This window comes from Gymnogyps californianus, chromosome 19 (genome assembly GCF_018139145.2).
Source record: "Gymnogyps californianus isolate 813 chromosome 19, ASM1813914v2, whole genome shotgun sequence".
Taxonomy (NCBI): Eukaryota; Metazoa; Chordata; class Aves; order Accipitriformes; family Cathartidae; genus Gymnogyps; species Gymnogyps californianus.
Genome location: NC_059489.1, coordinates 11,839,497 through 11,862,013, shown reverse-complemented (window position 1 = coordinate 11,862,013; position 22,517 = coordinate 11,839,497). Strand labels below are relative to the sequence as shown.

At 52.4% G+C, this 22,517-nt stretch overlaps 1 protein-coding gene across 2 annotated transcripts in view; it reads right to left on the bottom strand.

The window, feature by feature from the left end:
* PIK3R5 (phosphoinositide-3-kinase regulatory subunit 5) overlaps positions 1-20,214 on the bottom strand; it is a 61,246-nt gene extending 41,032 nt beyond the window's left edge. For both annotated transcript variants that reach the window (XM_050908359.1, XM_050908360.1), the window contains exon 1: positions 20,176-20,214. The gene's annotated coding sequence lies outside the window, so the exon portion shown is untranslated. The remainder of the gene's footprint in view (positions 1-20,175) is intronic.
* Between the last annotated feature and the right edge of the window lie 2,303 nt (positions 20,215-22,517).

Below are 22,517 nucleotides of genomic sequence, written 5' to 3'. Positions count from 1 at the left end.
CGAGGGATGCAACATCAAAGCCAGCACTTCCCTCCAGGCAGCGATGCCTGACAGCACAGGCAGCCTGTTTGGCTCTGTCTGTTGAAGCTGGCACCAACCCTGGCTTTTAAAAATTGCCGAACATCCTCCTCCCTTCAGAGCCTTTAAATAGTTGTCTCCCGTTGGACACGACACAATAAAAGTTAACACGGATAGTCACTTTAGGAAGCCTGCGCTAAAAGTACTGACCTCCTCTCCATAGCATGGGCTTTGCAGCGCTTCACCCCGCTGCTCCCAGCCAGTGACAGGGGATGCAATGGCCAGGAAAGGAGGACCAGACCCTCTCACGTCCAATGACACCAGCTGATGGGCCAGACCCTGCACTGGGCACGGTGTGGAGCAGCCACAGGTCTGCACTGAGCCTCCATCCCTGAGCGCTGTGACCAGGAGAGGAGCAGGATCGCCTTCCCGAGATGCCATTTCAGAGCATGCAGCACCCCTTCCATACCAGCTGCTGCAAATCTACCTGGCTCAAATGCTCAACTGAACACAGGCAAAAGGACTCCGAGTCTTCTCCTCTATGTCCCCTTTTATAAGGAAAGCCTTGGCAATCTCAGGGAATAGGAGACCAAAGCAAAGCCACCCCCTGTAGATCTGCAGGACTGGAGGAGGACAAGCCAGCAAGACACATCTATCAGTCTTTTGCATCACCCCATCCAATCATGGGCAAGTCATTAATTTTAGTTTTAGATGTTTATACCAACAAACGAAGCGCCCTATACACAGGGAGTTTAAATACTGCCCAGTTTAGCACTGCTACTCCTTCTCTGGAGAAACCCTCCTCCCCTTGTCCCTAACACAGGCTGAGTGACCCCTACTTTGGTCTCTCCATGTCCAAGTTGCCCATCTGTAAATGGGATGACGGCAACAGCAGCACATCAACATCACGAGCACCCATCAGCCTCCACGGGGTGCCCCAACGCCCTGGCACTGGGTTCCCAGGTTGCAACAGATGACAAGACCCCCAACACTTGCCTCCCTCCCAGACTGCTCAGACCTCAAGCCGAGAAAAAGACAGTGTTGTCTAGTGGTTACAAAGGGAACCGAAAGTCCGCAATAGAAACCAAGAGCTCCGGTGCCATGGCATGGTGAGTGACCTCTCTGTGCCTCAGTTTCCTCCTCCAAAAGCAGAGACGGGCTCCTGCTGCAGCGTGCTCCGTTAGCCACTGGCTGCAAAGCAGTGGCAGATAAAGTTGAAAGCATAATTTTGTTTCATCTTGTTATTTTTATTTCCTAATGTAGCCTTCACAATCCCATTTATAACCCTGACAGGTAAGGCTGGCAGAGCAGGACACGTTAACAAGCATATTTATAATGCAAAAAAACCCATACTAATATTTCACAGAGGTTATTTCTAACCCACAAGAACCACTTGCCTTAACCAAGATATCCTGCCACGGGCACCTCAAAACTAGAGTACCCAGATACCCATCCTCAAACTTTTTGAGCAGTAAAATGATGACATGCAATCAGAACTGCTTGGGCAGCAGCAAATTGCAGAAATAAAGCTACGCATGAGAAAAACACATGTTCTCAACGGCAGTGCACGCAGGGGAGCCGTGGATTCGACCGCTAGTACCAGAATTGCCTTGGAGCTCTATTTTTTTTTGAAATCCAAATTCCTAAGAAACAAAATACAGAACTGCTTTGTCCAGACTATTGCAGCAGCAGTAGCAGCAACCACTCAGCTCAGTAAATCCAATTAATGATCCAGGAAAAGTGTCATTCGTTTGCTAACTACTTCGCCCAGGGTTGCCAAATAGACAGATAAAGGATTTAGCTGGGGCCTATTCCAGCCAAAGGAGCTGGGAACCTGGCAGAGATCGCAGAAGATTAGAGAGGGCTGAAAAGAAAAAGAGAGGGGGGGAGGAAAAAAAAATCAAAATAGATTAGCACTTTCAAAATGCAAGCATGTAAATCAGCTTACATTTTATATAATGCCACCGTTGTGAGCGTCTGGCCACGGGTCTGATTACAGCACTGCACAGCAGCACACGAGAAGTCTCGGCTGAGCTGAGTTTTATTTGGGCTCAGGAATCTCACGCCACCAACTCCCTCACAAAAACAGCAGTTTTGTTTTTACCAGCTTTGTAAATTCTCACAGGAAGCCAATTAGGGGAAACATGGGAACAGAGGAAGATTCATAATTGCAATTAAGGCTTCAAAGTACTTATCCAAAGCGTGGCCATTAAAATTAGAGCTGGGGAAGAAAAAAAAACCTTTGAAACATCGAGCTTTCAGATACCCCCCAGGCTGGAAGAGTTTCTCACTCCCATAACAACACATCACCTGGCAGACAAGGAGCTCACCCCGAAGGGGACCCAAGCAGGACCGGCTCCAGGCTGCCAACGGCCCTGCCGGAGCCTTCGCCGGGGTGCTCGGAGGCTGGTAGGAGGCAGGCATACAGTGTGCGTGCTTTTACCTCCTGCCTTTGGTTTTGGGAAGAAAGTTCAGTCCTGTATACATGAAACTTTTCCCCGCTGAAAATTTTGGTGTCAAACAAAGCCTTTGCTTCATCTATTTGATGTTCTCAACTCCTAGGACCACTCCTAAACCATTGCAGCATCCTTGGCAAGGACAGAATGGCTTTGCAGACTAGGCTGCCTGCTGGGATACGAGAGATTTGGGTTTAAATCTACTGTCAAAGTGATCCAACGTTTGTCACTTAGTGCTACAGACCATGATCCTTCATACCATCACAAATGAAGATGTCCTCTTAGAAGTTCAGCAGTAACCTGGATACTAAGAAACAGTGTCTAAACAGTCCAAATAACTGTGTTTGCATCATGGCAGAGCTACTCTACCTGTTTGCAATCAAATGTGCACCACAGCAGCTCAATAGGCCAACACAAACACTGCTGCGGCTTACACCGACAGATCTGGCCCTGCAGACACACCTACAGCAACACTCGCATGGACTTCACTGTCACAACGGGATGGAGGTGGCTCTTCTGGTTTTACTTTGACTTTCAAAGACAAAAGCTCCAGTTCAAGGTGAAATATCACTGGGGAGGTGCTCTCCATGTTGGAGTTCACCCCCACCCTCTCAGACAGAAAGCTGCAGCCGTTTGTCTTGGCTTGAGATTCACAACCCAATCAAGCAAGTGACGGGAGCTGAACCACAGCTTTCACATTAGCAACCCCAAGACAGGCAAAACCTGAAAATACTCTATGATCTGCCCAAACTGAACATATTTTAGCCCATACCCTGGGCTTGGTCATTTCAGCTTGGAGTAGAGCAGAACAGCCCTACTTGCAGAAGTTCAGTCCTCCAGCAGTAGCTGATCTAGATCAGGGCCTTTTGCATGTTGGAAGATGTCAATGATACACACAGGACTTCTAACCAGGGCTACAAACTTCTTACATCTGGGGTGCGTGTGTGTGTATATATTCCATAATCTTCTATCTATCTATATTCCACAATCTTGTATCTAGCCCTTCTCTTGCGGAAAAGCTCAAGTAGGGGAAGTACAATTTACAGGAATAACACATCTGCACTAGGACATCTTGCAGCCCAGCACTGTCAGTTATGGATTGCCCCCTCTTCACATCCTTCATTGGCAGAAATGGTGGTGGCAGCCTGTGCTATGGCCCTGAACATGTGGACTTGCTGCTCCAGTGTGCCTTTGGCAGGAAAAAGGGTTGAGAAGAGCCGAGAGGAGAAAAAGTAACTCACCCGAGGTGCCAGGGCAAACCCCTGGTAGATCTGGGAAGAGACCACGAAGGTCCTGCACCGGCTGGAGTGCTGGACTCACAACCGCTCCGCTCTGCCTGTTCTCACTGCCAGCTCTCACAGACACTTCCCTCGTGACAGCACCTCCTCTCTAGACAACACTCCCAACAACAGCTTTTCTTGCAGCCCCTCCCAACCTCATCCTCTCTCTAAATAGACTGAGAACATCATGCTCCAGCAGACAGCAGAGCTGGGGTAGAAGATGAAAAGGCTGCTCTCCTTGGTGGGGATGCACGCTCTTCCTTCCACCAGACACACCAAAGCCCCTGGAGCTGTAGCAGCAGCAGCAGCAACGCTTGCGCCCAGCACAGTCTGCAGGAGGAAAGATCTGCTATGGCTGTATGTGGGACCCAGGAGCCCACAGAGCAAGGGGACTTACCCTCAGTCATCTTCATCCATAGCATGCCCTTAACCGCATCTGCTTTCCCCAATGTGTCCACACCAACTTTCCCCCCGTGGCCTCGCACAGCCTATCAGCTGCCTTATGCCACGGCTGAATCATTCTCAAGGATTTTGCGGATGAGGCTCGGGGTCTGCTGCAGGATCTGCCGTGTGACCTTGGAAAGTCATTTGTGTATCTGGAAATGTATTGGCTCTAGGTATTTTTGCATAAGCTACTTTCCCTGTGGTGTTTTTGCCCTACCACTGAGCACGTAGGACTTGGTAATCAAATGAGGTCAAAGAAAATTCCAGCCAAAACCCCGGCAGCCTCAGTCCCTCCCCAGCAGCAGCCTCTGTGAACAGCCAACAGCATCCACACAAGCACAGCCCAGGCTTGGACGATGGCTGTCCCTCTCCGGCAGCACCAGATAAGCCATCACAGAAAGTGGGAATAATCCTGTGGGATTAAGCAACGTGCCATGAGCAGAGCTGACATCAAAGACAACACACAGGCAAGCAAGGACACGGACTGCTAGTTCCCGAGGGCAGAGGAACTGAAGAAGGCAACTCTCTGGAGCAAAGACTGCAGAGGCTGCAGCCCACCCATCCTCTGCCTCTTGTTACGCACTAAGTAGACTTCCCATCTGAAGAGGAAGCCACAAGCCACGCGGCTGAATCCATCCACACAAAAACATACCCCTCCCCACCGGCCGAAGCCGAGGGCTCCGCCGCGGGCTTGCCCATCGAGATGGTTTCCAAGAGCAACCTGCACTTCTGCATTTTCAACAGAGATCTTCTTACTTCACCTTCCCGCGCGCTGGTGCCAAAAGGAGAAGTGCTCTGGAGCCGGGGGGAAGTTGTGCCACCATTTCCTATTCTGGACGATGATTTCACTCTCCTGCCACATCCGAGAGCCACACGTGGCACCCGCCACACTGCGCAAACGAGCTGTAAGGCTGTTAACATGCAAAAGGGCTCTGGTTTGGGCCAAGCAGTTCCAGGAAACTCAACAGTTGTGTTCAAGAAAATACAAAAATAAAGACCACACACAAATGATCCGGTCAGAAATAACCGTGCTGTCCCCGGGCGCTCACGAGGCTGCAAGATACCAAAGCAGGGCATGTGGCTCAGCGACGGAGAGGCTGGGGAAGGAAAGACACATGAAAGCAGCAGTCCAGGTCCAAGAAATGACTTTCTGCGCTTCCCTGAACAACGACACGCACAACCAGGTTGGGCTTAAGCAATCCTGGGGCCCTCTCTTCTTGTTTGAAGGGGCTCAGTTCCCTTGGCCCCTTCCCATGGCCACGCAGCACTATCTAGTGATGGGGGAAGAGCAGATCCAGAGCAGCCAAGAGATCCGATTGTCACCACACATTCATGGAGCTGGATTCTTCCCACCTTGATGCTAAAGGAACAGCTACGTACCAACCGACCACTGACAAACGTCTGAAGGAAAGACTCTTTCCACCATTTATTGCCAGGGTTTCCCCCCATTTGCTCAGCATGGGCATGGGGGCCAGGACTTACACTCACCCCAAGCAGCTTGGGTCTGTCTTCCAGTCTGGAGAGCAGATTCAAGCATCACTCCATACGTAGAAGGCTTTCCTTACAGCCATAATAGCTTGGGTTTCTGCTGACACCAACGGAAATGTCATCCCCATTTAGAGGGCAAAATCTCCTGCCTCTCTTCCCCAAGGGAGTTTGATAAGGCCCATTACCAGAAGCTTTCTACAGCACGGCTAAAGAGTGGATCAGGTCTTAACATATTCCCTGCTCAAAACTTATTGCAGTAGCCTTATCACCACAGAGGCACCTCTAGATATTTTTAGAGGTAATATCAGCTAGCACAGGAATTACAGTGCATTAATTAGCAGAGAGACACATATTGACAGTCACAAGGCCAAAACACAACCTCCATAATTTACACCTCGCTGGGAGTTACTGAGAAAACAGAACATACAAGAGCCATCACAAGATCTGCCATCTTTAAGGGCTCTGAGCACAGAGGCTCGCATATCCCCACAACAAACAGGGAAAATTTACTTTCTTAGATGGACCAAATCCTCATGGACAGCAAAACTCTGTGGGGGCTCTACGAGCATGTTGAGTCAGTCCCTAGAAGGTAACTCATGGGTTTGCAAGGCCGTTGTCCAGCAGTCTGATGGCTTGGGGAAAAAAAAAAAAAGGGGTGGTCAACATTTGCTCTTCTGGGATAAACTACTAAGAAAATTTGTCTGCATTTTGGTATCAGTGGCCATTCATGCTCCCCAACAGACACATGCAGCCTCAGCCTTTCAGATGACGAGGGCACCTTGAATCTGAGAGATGGAGCTGCCTTTTTTAATGGCTAGTTAAGACTAGAGAAAGTTGTAAGTTGATTGGTCATACAGATGGGCAGATTCACTTTCCTGAGCCATCTAGATTATTCCTCAAGAGGTTCATAACCTGACCCCACCCTAACCAGCCTCTCTTCTCCCAGAGCTTCCTCCACTGGGTAAAAGTTATTGGCAAGGAAGCGTCAGAGTAAGTCAGGCTATGACAGGACTTCCTGCGCTTCCCACTGCATGCACAGACAGCATCAATAGCAATAACCAGCTGCAACCTCAGAGCAATGGACCAAGAGAAGGTATCACTCAGGTTTCACCACTGCTGAGCAGGACAACCCTGCTAGATGAGAGGATTAAGCAGGATAACTCAGTTCCCCTCCAAAAAATCCCCAAAGTGCAGCTGCTCAGAGAGGGAGAGAGAACCACTGTGGGATGCAAGACTGACAGCAAGTTGATACTCACCACCATCTAAAGAAGAAAACTGTACCATTACTTGCCTACAAAATGCTTGATCACGACAAGGATTCAGATCAAATTAAGCCATCCAGAGCTGGTTGATGGCTAGGTCAGGTGCACTGTGCTTAGGTCCAGAAGGGGCTTATTCATATGCACAACGACTGTTCAGTTAGACTTTCTGCCAGAGTGGTTTACACCTTCTTCTCTGAACACGCTGGACCACCAGCAGCCCTGCTGGCATCCCACGAAGGCTCTTACCAGCACACCAAAGTGCATAGCGAAATGAAGAAAGCCTCTAACACCCTGAATACATTTGTGAACCTGCCGCACAGCCAACAATATATCAAGGCAAAGACAACCAGCCAAAATTCTCGGTATCTTGTTTTTTACAACAATGTAATTAAGGCTGGCAACTTCAGGATTATCATCCAGAGCCAAAAAAAAAAAAAAAAATGATGGAGTCCAAGGCATGAAACAAGATAACTGAGCAAAAAAAGTATCTGGTGACTTTGGAGAACACACATCAACTATTTGCTCTGTTGTAAAGCTCCGCAGTGATACTGGGTCTATCCCAGGGGCACGATTAGTTGCCTCCAACTTTACCTACGCAAAAACGAGGTGAATCTCTACGCAAATTGACACCTACAGACAGAGAGAGCACCTGGTATGGAGGTCAGCTCATCCCATCCAACTTGAACCCTTCTTCAGGGGGAGCCCTCAGACTAAGGTAAATTAGAGGCCTAAATTTTTAGGCAGGCATCCTTAAGCAAGACGTTATTCTCCTAATCGTTATTCTCCTAAGCTGCTTCCCACACGCAAAGCAGGAATAATCACACTTCCTTCCTTAGCCAGCAGTGGCGCAACCAAATGTTTCAAAGCCTGTAAGAACTCAGATAGTGCAATAATGGGAACATGGAAATTGCAATAGACTCACTTAGTTTAGCTTTCACTTCTTTCACCCCAAAATTTGATTCATAACAAACAAAAGCAGAAGTCAACATTTTTGCAAGTGACTTTGTCTGCTCAAGATCCCCAGGACTCCTCGCTAGACTTCCACTTCTGGACAGCCAAGTGTAAGCTCTGAGGAAGAGCGCCAGAGGCTGGAACGAGCAGCTCTCACTAAACCACCAGTGCAAGAAAACTTTACAAACGTGCCACTTCAAAGTCTCTGCTGTAAAAACAGAGTTATTTCCACCTTTGAAGATGGAGCATGCACTTTAAAACTGTCAGTTTTATGGGGCTATTTCACAGATGAACTACATTAGAGTGCTGATAATCCAGAAAACACAGACAAATAAGAGAAAATAAATGCATCATTACTTAGTTATTTGGAGCACATGAGGGCTAGCAACAGATAGTCATAGACACCAACAGTCCAGCACGTGTGGGACAAGGCAGCAGAGGTCTCGTTTCCACACCAAAGCTGCATTAGCTCTTCAGCCAGTAGCAAAATTCCCATCCGCTGTGGCAGGACCAGTCGCGGACCCTTACCTGAGGTTATCGAAGAAACCAACTGAACAGTGCCCATAACCAAGCACCGCTCCATCACTCCTGGAGGGAAGATACAGTCTCTTACTCAGCCTGCTAAAGCTGACCGACACAAGCAGGATTTGAAATGATGGCAGAGGAGCGAGGAAGGCTCCAGCACCCAACTGCCCATGGGAGGATCATCGCTGAATGCTGCTGTTTGGGGCTGTCACTGGCTCTCCCCTCTTGAGTCATTTTTTTTCAGTCATTTTTTAATAAGAAAAAGTTAGACAAGCAGGTGGGGCTGCCCCTAAAATGTACAAAATGCAACCACAACAAAATTTTAGTGATTTCAGAGTGAAACCGCCATCATGTTATCATCCTGGTAATGAACTTCTCATCACAATATTACTGACTAGACTCCAGCTCTAGGGAGCTGATCCAGAAGTTTATTTCCACTTTACGAAGCAGGAAAGACAGTCTTCTCCTATGCCTGGCCAGAGATACCGAGGTAAAGCATACTGCAAACCAGTGCAAGAGCTGGAAGGAGACACATAGCACCTGGGGTTGATTTTGCAGCCAGGCTCAACTTCTGGTCACACCAGGACAAGTCCAGAGCAATGCACTGGTTCTAGTTTTAGCAAGGAAGTCACAGCAGGTAGGCGAAACCTGAACATGGACCAGCAGCCTCGGAGGTGGCAGGGCTGAGGGCAGCGCCAGCAACCCCCAGGCAATTCTTAGTTATTGGAGAGGAACAAGGTGATCGCAGAAACAAGGTGATGAACCACCGACCCCATCATGTGCAGGGGATACCGTGGAATCAGCTTCATGGAGACCCTGTGCCGCACATGAGACTTAGCGCTCACACAAAACCCCTCTGATCCTTCTAGAGTCTGTCCCTGTGCAGTAATAGCTGCAGTTGGATAAAGTAACAGAAAAGCAGTCTCAGCAATGTGTAATAAGAGCAATCTGGAAAGTGCAAACCAGTCAAGTTCAACAAGTGTTGGATTAAAGACAAGTACATGCTGGTTTTGCAGCATTGCTACCACCTTCCCCATCAGCAGTGCTGGCAGCAAGTGAAGGCGTGGGATCAAAACAAAAGAGATCCCTTTTCCAGTCCTGGGGTCTCGTAGGAACTGGTGGGAGAGGATGAGAACAGTAGCAGCTCATCAGTTGTGGGTGCCAGGTTCAGCCCTTCAGGTACACAATTTGCAGTGGGGGCAGAGCACCCATCCTTCTTAACATTTGGACACTGAGAAGACCAGTAGTAGATTTTAGGAAGCCAAGGGACCTCCCAGAGACAGATATTCAACAGTAATTGAGTGGGGATTACAACATTTTGCACTGGCTTTGCATCTCGACTGACCTGAGCTCAAACCAGTCATTTGAAGGTTTGTTGCTTCCATATTCAGGCCTGAATTTTAGACTAACTATGCATTTCCTTGAGAAACAGAAGTAGCCTGCGATGCATCACAGACTCATACAAGCTGAAGATACTTGCAAACTATTCTGGGACTTTCTGTAAGCGAGCGATTCCCTTGCTGCCAGGTTAGCAATGTGAATGGGGCAGCTACATGGAGACCATGACCAGCATTAGACCCTAGCAGCAATGGTTAGGGGAAATTGAAACCACAGCAGTGCGATAGTGTCCAGCGCAGAATTGTCTGCAAACCTCCCTACCACCCATTCTGCATACTGAGACTTCCTCTTGACTTATTTTTAAAATGTTCTTTTTTACAATTACCATTTTTCAGGACAGGATCTAGTGTATTCTTGACAAACAGATAACGGGGGAATTCCACGCACTACCCCTTTAAAGCCATGATGTATTTTGATGCCGAGAAATACAAATCTCTAAATTAGTCCCACCGAGCCATCACGGAGAAGAACAGTTGCGATGGTACCTTCTCTCCTTCTCCAAAAAGACATTTCTCTGTATGCAACTCCAGTGACTCACTGCAGGTCCTTTCAATCAGAGATGCTCTTACCATAGGTAAGACACTGCCTTCCTCTCCATCTCCAGCTAAAAACACGGGCTGCCCCCTTCATCTCCATATTCCGTTATTTTTAGCTCCTGTAACGCAACGCTCTTGAACTGTTCAAGTATCAAGCTTTGGGAAGTGAAAGGCACAGAGAGGAATGTGTCTCCCTGATGTTGTTAGAATAAGGTCTATTACTTTTTGCAATGGTTTCTGAAGGAAACTGCAGAAGTCCCATTCCTGGAGATACTGAAGGACAAGCTTCAAATTGAAGGACAGGGAGAAAATATGCCCTGCTCTGCTTCAAACTGAAGGGCATGTGCTCTGCTGGGGGTGGGAAATGGGCTAAACTCAATCACAGAAAGGCTGCTGTAAAGAGGAGGAGACTTATCTATGCCCATGTCCTTGAAGACAGAACAAGCAGCAACAGACTCAAATCAAATGACAAAAAGTGGTCCCTGCCCCAAGGCCAGGGAAAGACCCTCAGCAGCCCTTCCAGTCCTGACGGCCCTTCCAGACTGCACTCCTCAGTCCCCATTGCCTTTTCAATCCTCACGCCTCGAGGCAGATGAGCAGCTACAGAGGTCTGTGGGAATTTCTTAGATTTCACCATTGCAAAGTACATCTTGATGCCGAATAGTAACTTCCTAAAAAAAACAAATGAAGAAAAAAAAATTCCAGCCATACCCTGTGCTTCTTTTTATCTCCCCTCCATCAACACTTTGCTCACCTTCCGACACACCAGACCAAGGCTAGCAGGTTTCAGCAGCCCGTGCTTCGCTTTCTGGCCAGGAGAACAGAGCCAAGCCCATCTCCGCTCCTCTTGCTCTCGGCAATAGCAGCTCTGCCGCCAGTGCCATGCAGCCAGCAACACCTCCGCACCTCCCTGGCATCCAAACACCGCTCTCAGCCAGCCTGCGATGGGTGCAGAGAGATGACCCAGGACATCAGCAACCCCAACCCCTTCCATGACCACTCAATGGGCTGTGTGGGTTTGGCAAAACTCAGCCAGGGTAAGAAAAGCCTCTATTTTTCTCCTCAAAAAACAGCAGAAATGACACTGATCTAATCTGAGTAAGAAAAGACCAGTTATATATACTCACTTTTCAGAGAGGAAATGTACTTGTTCCTGGCACCAATTATGAAAACCCCTCGCCACATGATGCAAGAGTTAATTTTAGCTTGTATCAGTCTTTATCACAACAGTGAAGGTTAAAGTTTCACCCAACATCACAGTCAATTACAAGCTCAGTGTCAAGTTAAGCCCCAAGAAGATTTAGGCTGGAGATAGCGATGGTGTTTGGCACAGCCCGGCTGGGTGCCGGCTGCCGTCAGCAGTATGTAATGGAAACTCCAGGGCTGCTCTTCAGGGAAGGTGGAAGTTGAGCAGAGAAGTGGCTGTGTGTCACAGGAGAGGACCGGGGGAAAAAATAAAAAATTCAGCAAATGCATAATTTAGAGGGGGGGGGGGGGGGGGGGGGGGGGGGAAGGTGTTTCCCAAAATAAAGGCAGCAGCGCAAGCTGCCCCTGCCAAGAAGGAAGTGAAGGACATGACACCGTGGCAAACAGTTCCTCCCAACACTCCCTAGGGTGGCTGTTCAACCTGGTGGGACAGACCAAAAGGAGACATCCCTGTTGGAAGGGTCTTATGGCCAGTCACATGGGGCAAAGGGGACAAGACTCCAGGTATTTCCATGCTCAGCAGGAGACACCCTCCCAAAAGCATATGGGACACCTAGGGTTGAGGTCCATGCCCAGACGTAGCAGGCACTGAGCTCCCTCCCAAGCTGAAGACTTCACTGAGGCTGAAGACACTGGGCTCCCTCCCAAGCTGAAGACTTCGTTGCAGCATCTTCAGCTGCAACAAAGTCTTCAGCTTGGGATGGAGCCCAGCACCTACCACCTCTGGGCATGGACCTCAACCCCAGCTGTCCCACGTGCTCTCTACGGCAGTTGCTGTGTACATGGGTCTTCTTTGGACATGGCCCTTGGGGAAAATCCATTTTTACTGTGCAAGGCTACACGTGGGTGGCACTATCATATTTAGGATAGCGTCAAACACAAAGGGAAACAGTGATACCACGATATCATGAAAAATTCTCATCAGCTATTCTTTGTTCCACTGACCCAGCACTTCCCTGCGCCTCTCCAAACTCTTCCTAAGACTTCTTGCCCCTAAAAAAACATGTCATGTTGCTCCCTACTCTGCTACACTGGCTCACATGGAGGGGTACTGGGTTTTTTGGAGTTTGATTTTGTTTGGGTTTTGGGTTTTTTTTTTTCCTATTGCCAAATCATCTATTAGCCTCAAAAGGGCCACAGACCATCCCCATCCTGCAACCGAGCAAAGTGGCACAGAGCACACACAATCAAGGGTCCCGCCCAGAGGGGATCCCAACCTCTGCCCCACGCTGCCTTCCCCCCGCAGCTCCCTTGCGATGAAGGACAGCGAGAGCTGATGCTAATTCCTTCAGCCTATTCGAAAAAACAAGTTTACACGTGAGATTTCAATTGGCTCCGTCTCTGCTTAACTACTCCAGCTGTGAAACAAAGTAAGTGAGAGACAAAGCACTACAAACAAGCAGCGTGACCATTTCAGAGGGCTTTTTGTGAGCTTTAATGCCAAACCCACTAAATAGATTAACTTACAGCATAAACAAGCAAGTAAATCTTTCCCCCAAGGCCCTGTGTATCCAAAGGAAGCTTTAGAAGTTGCTTCCTGCCATTGTGGAGGCCCTGCTGGGAACCCAGGAGCCTTTTCAGTCCCTGGCTTGGTTGCCCAAAACCTTCAATTTACTTCCAACACCGCTGGCTGCAGCACCACAAAAGACAGATGATGGCAAGGACATTTTTGGCTGTTCCCCATCACCCTCAGGCCAAGGGCAAGCAGGACTGTGATTCACACGCACTTCCAAAGCTCACAGAAGGGCGTGAGCCCCACTTTGACCGGAGGACTCAGTACAACCGCAGCACCACCATCATAATCAATGAGAAGAAAGGAAGTCTCCAAACGAGGAGACAGACCAAGGAGAAGTGGGCATCCATCCAACAGTGGGACGACCAGCAGTGGCCAACCCCACCAGGCTGTTCCGCCCCCGAGCATCTTCAAACAGCCCACAGCACTGAAATATCATAGCAGCATCCACACTTGCCATTTGAGAGGGGAATGACAAGCCTGGGGCACAAAACCTTTCCAAACCCTGTGTTCCCCTCTGGAAAGAAGCAGGCTCAAGCTGTGCTGCAGGCCACCGCTGCATCCCAGATGTGCCAAACCCTGCAGATGTAGAGAAGAGCAGGCTGCACAAAGGGAAGATGATGGGACTGGAGAACTCAGGGCCATCCCATCACAACAAGCGAGGTCCAAGCCCCTGGGCTTTCCCTGGCTGAGGGCAGGACCCTGAGCTGGACCATCCTTTGGCCTGGCCTAGTACAGTCACCAGAGCTACATTCCTATCAGCCTAAAAAGCCACAGAGAAGACAAGCTGAAAGGTATCCTCGTCACGTGAAAACCCTATCCACCACCCTCCATCCCTTCTCCCTGGCACAGTGACTATGTTAGACAGTGACATGACAGTTGCAATGGACACCGAGAGCACCCCATCCCTGAAGTGCCTCCAGCCAGGTTGGCACAGCCCTGACCAGCTGGTCTCCCACATGCAGACCAAGTCCCCAAATCCCCCCAGTCACATGTCACAGGAGCAAGGGGTATAAGAGCTCATCCAGCAAACGCAGCCTGAACCCCTTCCAGCCCCCGGTTCCTCCCATGATGGGCAGGAGCATCACAGCACACGGGGCCAGTCCCCTGGCTCAGCTCTTCACTAGGAGCCGAGCTCCTGGGAACTGGCATGACGGCGACTGCAAGTGCCCAGTTTCCGCAGAGTCAAAGGCTAATCCCTTCATCCTAAAGCATCACACTCATGGTGGCGTTCTGGTTGGAGACCACAGGGAGTAGGTGGGATGCCGTTAAACACCTGCTAGCCTGCCATCACTTCTGAACCCGGCGCCGCAATCCGGCAGCTCAGGGCCCACCACGAAGGAGGTCCCCAGGCTCTAGGTGTGCTCTGTATCAGCAAACGTGGATTTAGACGCATGTAGCCATTCCTTCACACCATCTCAGTTCCCTGAAGGATTAGACACCCACCGGCATTCAGACCAGATCAACCTGGGAACAATTTGCATTTAACGAGCAGTCCTTTGGGGACCTTAGGCTTGTTGGCTTTGATTGCAATCCAGCTAACTGATCCAGGGAAGCAAGCTTCAAGCATGAGCCCTCTCAGATGAGCAGGATTCATACACACGGACGAGGAGCAGCAGGGATGTCGCCCAGCCGGGGTCTGCAAGGCTGGAGTTTGCTCGGTCAGACTGCAAAGCCTCCGCACCTGAGAGCCACCGTAACTCCCATCACGCAGCCGCAGCGGTGGGATGCCACACACGGCGTGTGTACTGATTTGCAAGGTTTATCAACACAAAGACACCGAGAACGAAGAAACATTTGTGAAGTTTCACATGTACAGATTGCCAGAAACAATGAGAAAAGGGAAATGCCACCTGAAAGGACGAGAGCTTGTTTGCAGAGAAGCCTCTGAGCCGAGGGTTTAAATAGACATAGAGCGATGGGGGAAGCAGCTGAAAGGGGAAGCGTTTCATCCTAATTTGAGACAAAGAATGGGCCTTTGTGGAAGGGATGAAAAACACTTTTGCAAGCTAAAGACAACACCGTCTTTCCTACAGTGTGCGCTCACCAGCCATAACCCAACATGCAGCACTGCATTGCAACAGACGATAACACAATATTGAAAATAGCTTGATGTTACAGCACAAAACCCTCCAACATAGGATAAAAAAAGATGACAAATTGCCTACCGCACCAGCTAAGGACAGTCACAAGATCGGGTTGAAGCTGAGCCCTTCCTGCTCAGCTGGAGCAGTGTCGGGCAGCCGTGAACAGCGTGACCAGGGGGACGATGCTCCAGCGTGCCCTTCCACTCCCAGGCGCCCTCATCACATGAGCTGCTCATGCCAGGATCTCCTCACTTCTGCTGAAACCCACCCCAAAATAAGGACCAGCAGCATTTTAGGAGCACCCAAGCTGCTCTCACCCCAAGCACTGTGGGAATTTTGGGCAATGAAACAAAGCATTTGAGGGAAAGCCAAGCCCCATCCTCATCTCTCTTACAAACACGGACGGTCCCCCTGCAGCACTGAGAGTCATTAATAATTGTCACAGCACCACAGGACCGCAACACCCAGCCAGGTAGCATTTTCCTATTCCCCTTTTAACTCATCAAGAGGATCACGCTCACATCTGTTGGCTAAAAACATCTGCAGCCCTTTTCACTGCCCGGCCAGCGCGGCACAGCTGGAGAGGGAGTGCCGGAGCCCTCTCTTCCCCGGCACACACCGGAGGGCTCGCCAGCCCCGTTACGGGAATGGTGCGGTGCAGGTGGGAGCGCTGAACCACACAGCTGTCCCGGGCAGGATCCGGCCTCTGGGCTCTTTCTTACCAGCAGGAGACTCGAACCCGGGTGAACTCTCAGATGTGGCAGGTTATGGTTAAATACAGCAATCGCGCTTGCAAGGAGAGGACATCTGAGACGAAAACAGCCAAGCCTCGAACACGAAACCCCGCCACGCTGTTTCCAAACAAACCGCGCTTCCCGTAGCACCGCGCTGCCTTCACACTCAACAGAGCCAGCTCTGTTCCAGCTACGCATCTGCGAACTCAGCTGAGCATCTCCTGCTGCGCCATGCCGGCGAGGGAGCAGATCATCCGACCGCAAGCCGAAGTTGCTTTTTTTTTTTTTTTTCAGTGGCAGAGCTTGAAATCAGAGATTAACAAGTCTGAAGGAGCTCATGCCTGGCCACTCATGTATTCCAGATGCACATGCTATAATCGCGGCTTGCCAAACAGGATACGAGGCGTAAGAAAATAAAGCATTTTATCTTCAAGCTTTTCCAAGAGGGTATTAGAAACAATGAGGAGGAAATACAAAATTAACACTAGAGAAGAGCAATTGGCAGTGCCCCTCACGAGTCTGTTCTTCGTTACAAGGCTGCCTATTCAGTAGCTTTCATTAGGAAAATCACATTGCAGAGCCATTCCCAACAGTGTCCCTATTTCCTAATTAAGCTTCACCAAAGAGCCGTGTCTTTTAGTGACCGCACAGCATACAATCACAACAATCACCATTTCATCGCACTCTGGCTGCTGAAAACCCTGCAATTAAAGCATCCGAGGAGTCACACAGGCGCGTCATCGGGGAGACAAGTTCTCACATCGTGCTAATTGGCGGCTAAAGACGAGATCAGAAAAACGAGAACGTCGGTTTTTGGTCTCCATGCTGGGAAAGGCGCTCAGGAGCTGCAGCCGCTCCCCAGGCTCCCACTCAGGAGGCCGGTGAAGAGGGCTCGGTGCCAGCAGCGAGCGCTAGCGAAAGGTCCCGTCCACCCCTCCGGGCTGCGGCACAGGGCGATGCTCACCATATCCTCGTGCATATCACGCCCACGTCACCAGCTGCACTTTCAGGAAGGTGAACAACCCCGACCCAACACGCACGGCGCAAGGTGGACACAAGCTTGGGTGGTTTGCAGAGGTCACCTGGAGACCCCCGATGATGGCTTTGCGTGGGTGGGACCCTCGCAAAGAAAGGGCTGGCAGTGGACCAGTGACAAAAACATCCCCACACCGCCTCCAGCCACGACAGATAAGGCAAGGATGGGGAGTCCTGCAATACCGAGCCTCTTCGGGAAGTGAAAGGGAAGTCTTGTAGAGAGGAGGGAAAGAGCATGAGCTGCACCTATGGAGCCTGGATTGCATCCACAGGTCACATTTTCCTCCACTGCAGTCAGGAGTGTCATTTCCAGCCCAAAACACCTCCCTGGCTGCGCACGGCTGCAAAGCGCAGAGCTGCAGCAAGGGAAGACCTGCCGGGCTGCAGTGCGCTGCCCACGGAGCGGGCGTAGTTTCCAAAGGAACCTCACCCCCCCTCCCCATCCTCTCACCTACTGCCCAGCGCAAGTTCAAAGCGCTGATGGGAGCAGAGTTCAGATGCAGCAGGAGCCTCCCGTCGCTCAAAAACAACCTCGGGGCACTCACCTGAGTGGCTCTCCCCCAGCAAACTCATGCACAATTTTCCACTTGCAAAATAATAATGCAAAAATGGGCAGCCCCGTCATGCCAGGAACAGCTCAGCGGTCACCCAAAAAAGAGAAGTCGAAACTACCCCAGGTGAGCTGCAGCATGGCAAGGCTGCAGCGGTCCCCATGCCACTGAGCGGGTGTCACAGCCTGGTCCCCGCCGCGGCCGGAGCACCACGCTGATGGCAAAGATGCTGCTGCATTTGGCATCCCTCAGCCCAGAGGGCTGCGGCAGCACGGGGAGCGTGCCCTGCCGGAGCAGCATATGGTACCACTCTGCCAATGCTTTCGTCTGGATTCAGTTCTTCTTTCTCAGTGCAAAAGTCACGTCTTCATTTTCACGTTCAGCAAAGGGCACAAGGTGACAGTTTTGGTTTGCTTTTCTCCAAATTGGGGTGCCCTGATCTCTAGGGGGGAGGAGGGACTGGCCAGCTGCACCATCCTACAGCACCAGAGATGCGGGGCTGCCCTAACCCCCTACCCCAAATCAGTGCACGTTGGCATTACAGCTTCTCCCTCTGTACAAGCACCTCCAACACTTTTCATCCCCTTTCCTCTCGCCCCGGCCAGGCTGCGGAGCTGCAGGGAGCAGGAGAGTGATGGCCACACGATGCCGAGGAAGGCAGTCCAGTGAGCTCCCCCTGCTTCAGTTCGGCAGGACAACATCGTGAGGCTGGAGCCAGCCTCAGACCAAACGCACCCCTGGCTTGTGGTGCAGCAGACCGGGCTCTGCGCTGCCCAGCTTCTTCCCTGCAGAAACCTGCAGCGCATCACCCAGCCTAGCCCCAAAGGATGCACCCAGCCATCGCCTGAGCCCTCCAACCTTACGTAGTCACTGTAACTGAGGGATGTAACCACTGCAACCACCACCGCTAGGCTCTTGCTCTTTATCTTCTCATCTTTCTAGGTTTAAGCTCTAATCTGAGCAACACACAGAGCTCCAAAACACTTTGCAATCATGTTTCAGAAACTGCAACTCCATCAAGTTTTTGCTCTGAACAAGGAAAAAAAAAAAACAAAAACCAGACCCCTCCAACACACATGAAAATTAAAGCGCTGACATCCTGCATATCCCTGGAGTTTGCAAGCTCTGCATCAAACCAAGCTTTAGAAAATTAATATAAATGGAAAAGCTAAATAAATTGCAGCTGTTCAGCATCAGCCCCTTCAACAGCAGGGTAAGCAGCACCAGCCTGCAGCTGCCTGAGCACGTTTTCGCTGCATTGAGAGTAGTAGTAGCAGCAGCAGCAGCACCGAAAACAAGCCAATACCAAAGTTAACGGGTGCTGGGGTAACAGCAGTGAGATTTTAATAAACATGAAAACAAAGGTCTGAAATCTCTTTTCTCCCGCTTTCGTTAGTGATTTGAATCAGCCTAGCCTTTTCCTCCCTTAGGGCTTACACCGTCCAAAGCAGCTAAACATCCTTTCGGGGAGGTTGTTGCAGAAGTCAGCGTAGCAGGAGGCCAGGCTGGGTCTGGGCACCCTCCGGTCAGCGCCAGCCACTAAACGGGAGCCGCTGGTGACACCGTAAAGCCACAGAAGCACCTGATGGAAGATGCTCCTTTGCAGGCACAACTGTCAGCACAGGCTGGTGCATGAAGCAGCACGGGGACATCTCAGGGCTGGCGCGTGTCCAGACTCCGATGCCGGAGGGGTGACATGCTGCTGGGCTTGTCACATCCCAAACCACATCCTGTTGCCAAAGCAGAGCCCTCCCAGGGGTTACACCTCCGTCACCTTGGGCTGCGGGGACCCGGCCGAGGGTGACAGGAACAACAGGCGACTTGTGGCCCTTGGGTCCCTCCAGGCTGGCGAAGAGAGCTCCTACTGCAGTGACACGGAGTGACTCACTGCCACCCCCGCCAGCGGCCCTGCCAAAACTCCAGGCGGGTGCTGGAGAGCCCCCGGGATTTCCCGGGGACCCAGGCACGGCGGGGTGGTCCCCTGGGGCCGGGCAGGGCCCCACACCTGGGCCCCGAGCAGCAACTCTGTGGGGCGGCGTGGAGGAAAACAAGTACGCAGTCCAGAAATGAGTCACGGCAGCGGGGCCCATCCCCATCCGCGGGGCGACACCGGCTCCTCCTGGCCAGGGGCATGGCCAGCCACAAACCCTGCTGGGCTGCGAGGGGACCCCGAGGGAGACACGGTGCAGGGTGCCCCCTTCCAAGGTTGCAAGGGAAACCCCCCCACCCCAGAGCTGGTGACACCTCCACTGGTGGGTTTAAGTGGAAGCACCCAGCTACATGGGACCCCCCCGGTCACACCAGGTTCATTCCCCCTGTTACTTGGACACCCCGTTTATAAGTAGCCCCCCCAAAATTACACAGCCCCCTCCAGTCACACTGGTGCACAGTGCCCTCCCACTACACGGGCCCCCATGCCCACTGGGTGCACAGGCTCCTCGGTTACACGGACACCCCGGTTATAAGGAACCCCAAGCTCGCCCGCCCCCTCCACGGGCACCAGGTGTACAGAGCGCTCCCCCCCCCCCGCCATTTACACGGCCACTCCGGTAATACGGAGCTTCCCGGGCACAGCGGGTGCACGGACCCCCCCCCCCCGGCTACCCGCACCCCCGGCTACCGGCGCGGCCGCGGGCTGCAGCACCCCCCGGCCCCGCTGCCGGCCCGCTGCCGGCCCCGCGGCTCTCCCACCTGGAGGGCGGCTGCCGCCGGGGCTCCCTGCCCATCCTCGGCGCGCCCCGCCGGGCTCCACGCCGGGCTGCCCTCCGCTCCGCTCCGCTCCCCGGCGGGCGGCACCGGCGGCACCGGGGCGGGCGGGCGGGCGGGGCTGCCGGCGGGGCCCGCCCCGCACGTGTGCGCCGACCGGCCCCGGGCACCGCCCGCCCCGCCCCGGCCCGCCGGCCCCCGGCCCCTCCGCCCCGCCGCCCGTCCGCACCCCCGCCACCCAGCCCTCTCCACCTGCCCTCCATCCACCCCTCCCTCCCTCCCCCCATCCTTTCCTCCATCCCTCCTTCATCCCTCCCTCCCTCCCACCACCCTGCCATTCATCCAGCCAGCCATCCCCTCAGCCACCCCTCCATCCATCCCTCCATCCAGCCATCCTGACACCCGTCTGTCCCACCACCGCTTCCCCTTCCACCCGTGACTCTTCCATTTGTCCATCCCTCCATCCATTCTTTCCCCCTGCCATTCTGCCATTCATTTGCCCATCCACCCCTCCACTCTTCTATCCATCCACCTCCTATCCATCCACCCATCCATCCCACCATCCTGCCATTCATCCATCTACCCTTCCCTCCATCAATCTCTCCTTCTTTCCCTCCATCCATGCACCTTTCCAACCCTCCATCCACTTCTCCATCCTTCCCTCCATTCATCCATCTGTCCAGCCCTCCAGCCATCCACCTCTCCATTCCCCCATCCCTCTCTCCCTCCCTCCATGCCTCCATCCTATGTATCAGGTGAGCTTGTTTTCCTTCCCTCCCTGCACAGCCCTTTACCCCATCTTTGCTGGAAAAGCCCTCAGCACCTCCCCAACAGCACAAAGCCACCCATGGCCCAGGCTGGGTGACAGCAGGCTGGGGACGTGCTGCTGATTTCTGCTCGGGTGGCACCTGGAAATGGCCTTTTCCTTCTGCCTTCGAGGTTGCTACTGAGAAAGGGCCTGTGCCACCTCGATCGCTGGCAATACTTGCGCCCCACGCCTTCCCGCTGGCCCATCTGCTGCACAGGGCTTGCGGCCGGATCCAGCCCAGCTGATGTCACGGGCCGGGGCAAGAATCTGGCTTTGGGTTTCTTTGCGGGTTTCAGTTTTTCAGAAGAGAGTGACCGCTGCTACTGATGCTCCGAGACTCGAAAGCTTCTCAGGGGCCAAAATAGATGCGGGTTTCACAGTGAGATTCCAGTGAATTTTAAAAAAAGCAAACCTGGTCAGAGCCAAAATCCCCTTGAATTGGTGACCCATTGAGACAACCACCCACCATGCAAACCGCGTGGGAAACCGGTGCTCAGAGTCCCGGCTGCATCCCGCTCCGGCTGCAGTGCTGGGGCATGGCCCTGCACCAGGTGAAACCCCTGCGGAGGGGGGATGTGGGCTCGACCTTTGCCAGCTGAGCGGCCGCCTGCAATTCAGAAGAAATCCTCCGGCAGCAAAAATAACAGGAAGGGGAAAGTCTCGTGTCTATGTCATGGTGCCACCTGCCCCGAGGCACTACCCTGCAAAATAGCCAAACATTCAGGCGGAGCAGGCTTTGTGCCGCAGCCTCCTCTTGGCTTGGGCTCTTCACAGAAGCTTCAAAGGCTGGGTTCAGTTTTTGGGATGCCAACCTGGTCTTTCCCATCCCTTCTGCCCCATTCCCACCTCCTGGTTTCAGACCCAGCTTTTCAGGCGTATCCCTGAACCAGAGGAATCGGGATGTGTCAGAGGGGCTAAATCTGCAGAGGCCAAACTTCTCCAGGTGTCGGAGCTGCAGCGTGTCCCCTCCCGTCCCGTGCCCTCCCCACCCGACGTACTGTGAGCTGCTTGTTTTGCTCCTCGGGGCATGCTGCAGCCTGAGGAAGTTACCAAAAATGGTGGCTCAGGGGGCTCGTGCCGGCGGAAGGAAGCGGAGGAGCACAGGGAGGTGCCGTGCCATGGCTCAGCCACCGCCAAGGAGGCTGCTGCAGCTTGCGGGGACAAGAATGACAAACAGCAGCGTGGCAGCCACCGGGCTGGAGCAGCCACCTCGGGGCAAGGGCTCCAGAGCGGAGGCACCTCCGAGGGTGCCGACACCAGCGTGCTTATGGGAGCTCCTGGGAGCAGGGTGCTGTGCTCCTCCTTATCACTCAGTTTTTCTCATTTGAGTTCAGGAGATCCTGGGGACACCGATGCCACGCTTTGGGATGACAGCAGGGCAGCGGGAAGGGATCCCAGGTGGCTTTCAGGGGCCACACGGAGAGCGGGGGTAGGCAGCCCAAGTCACTCCCACCCATGCGGCGGGGTTGCATTCAGGGTGGCTGTGGTGACACCGACAGCGATGCCAAAGCTAAACGAG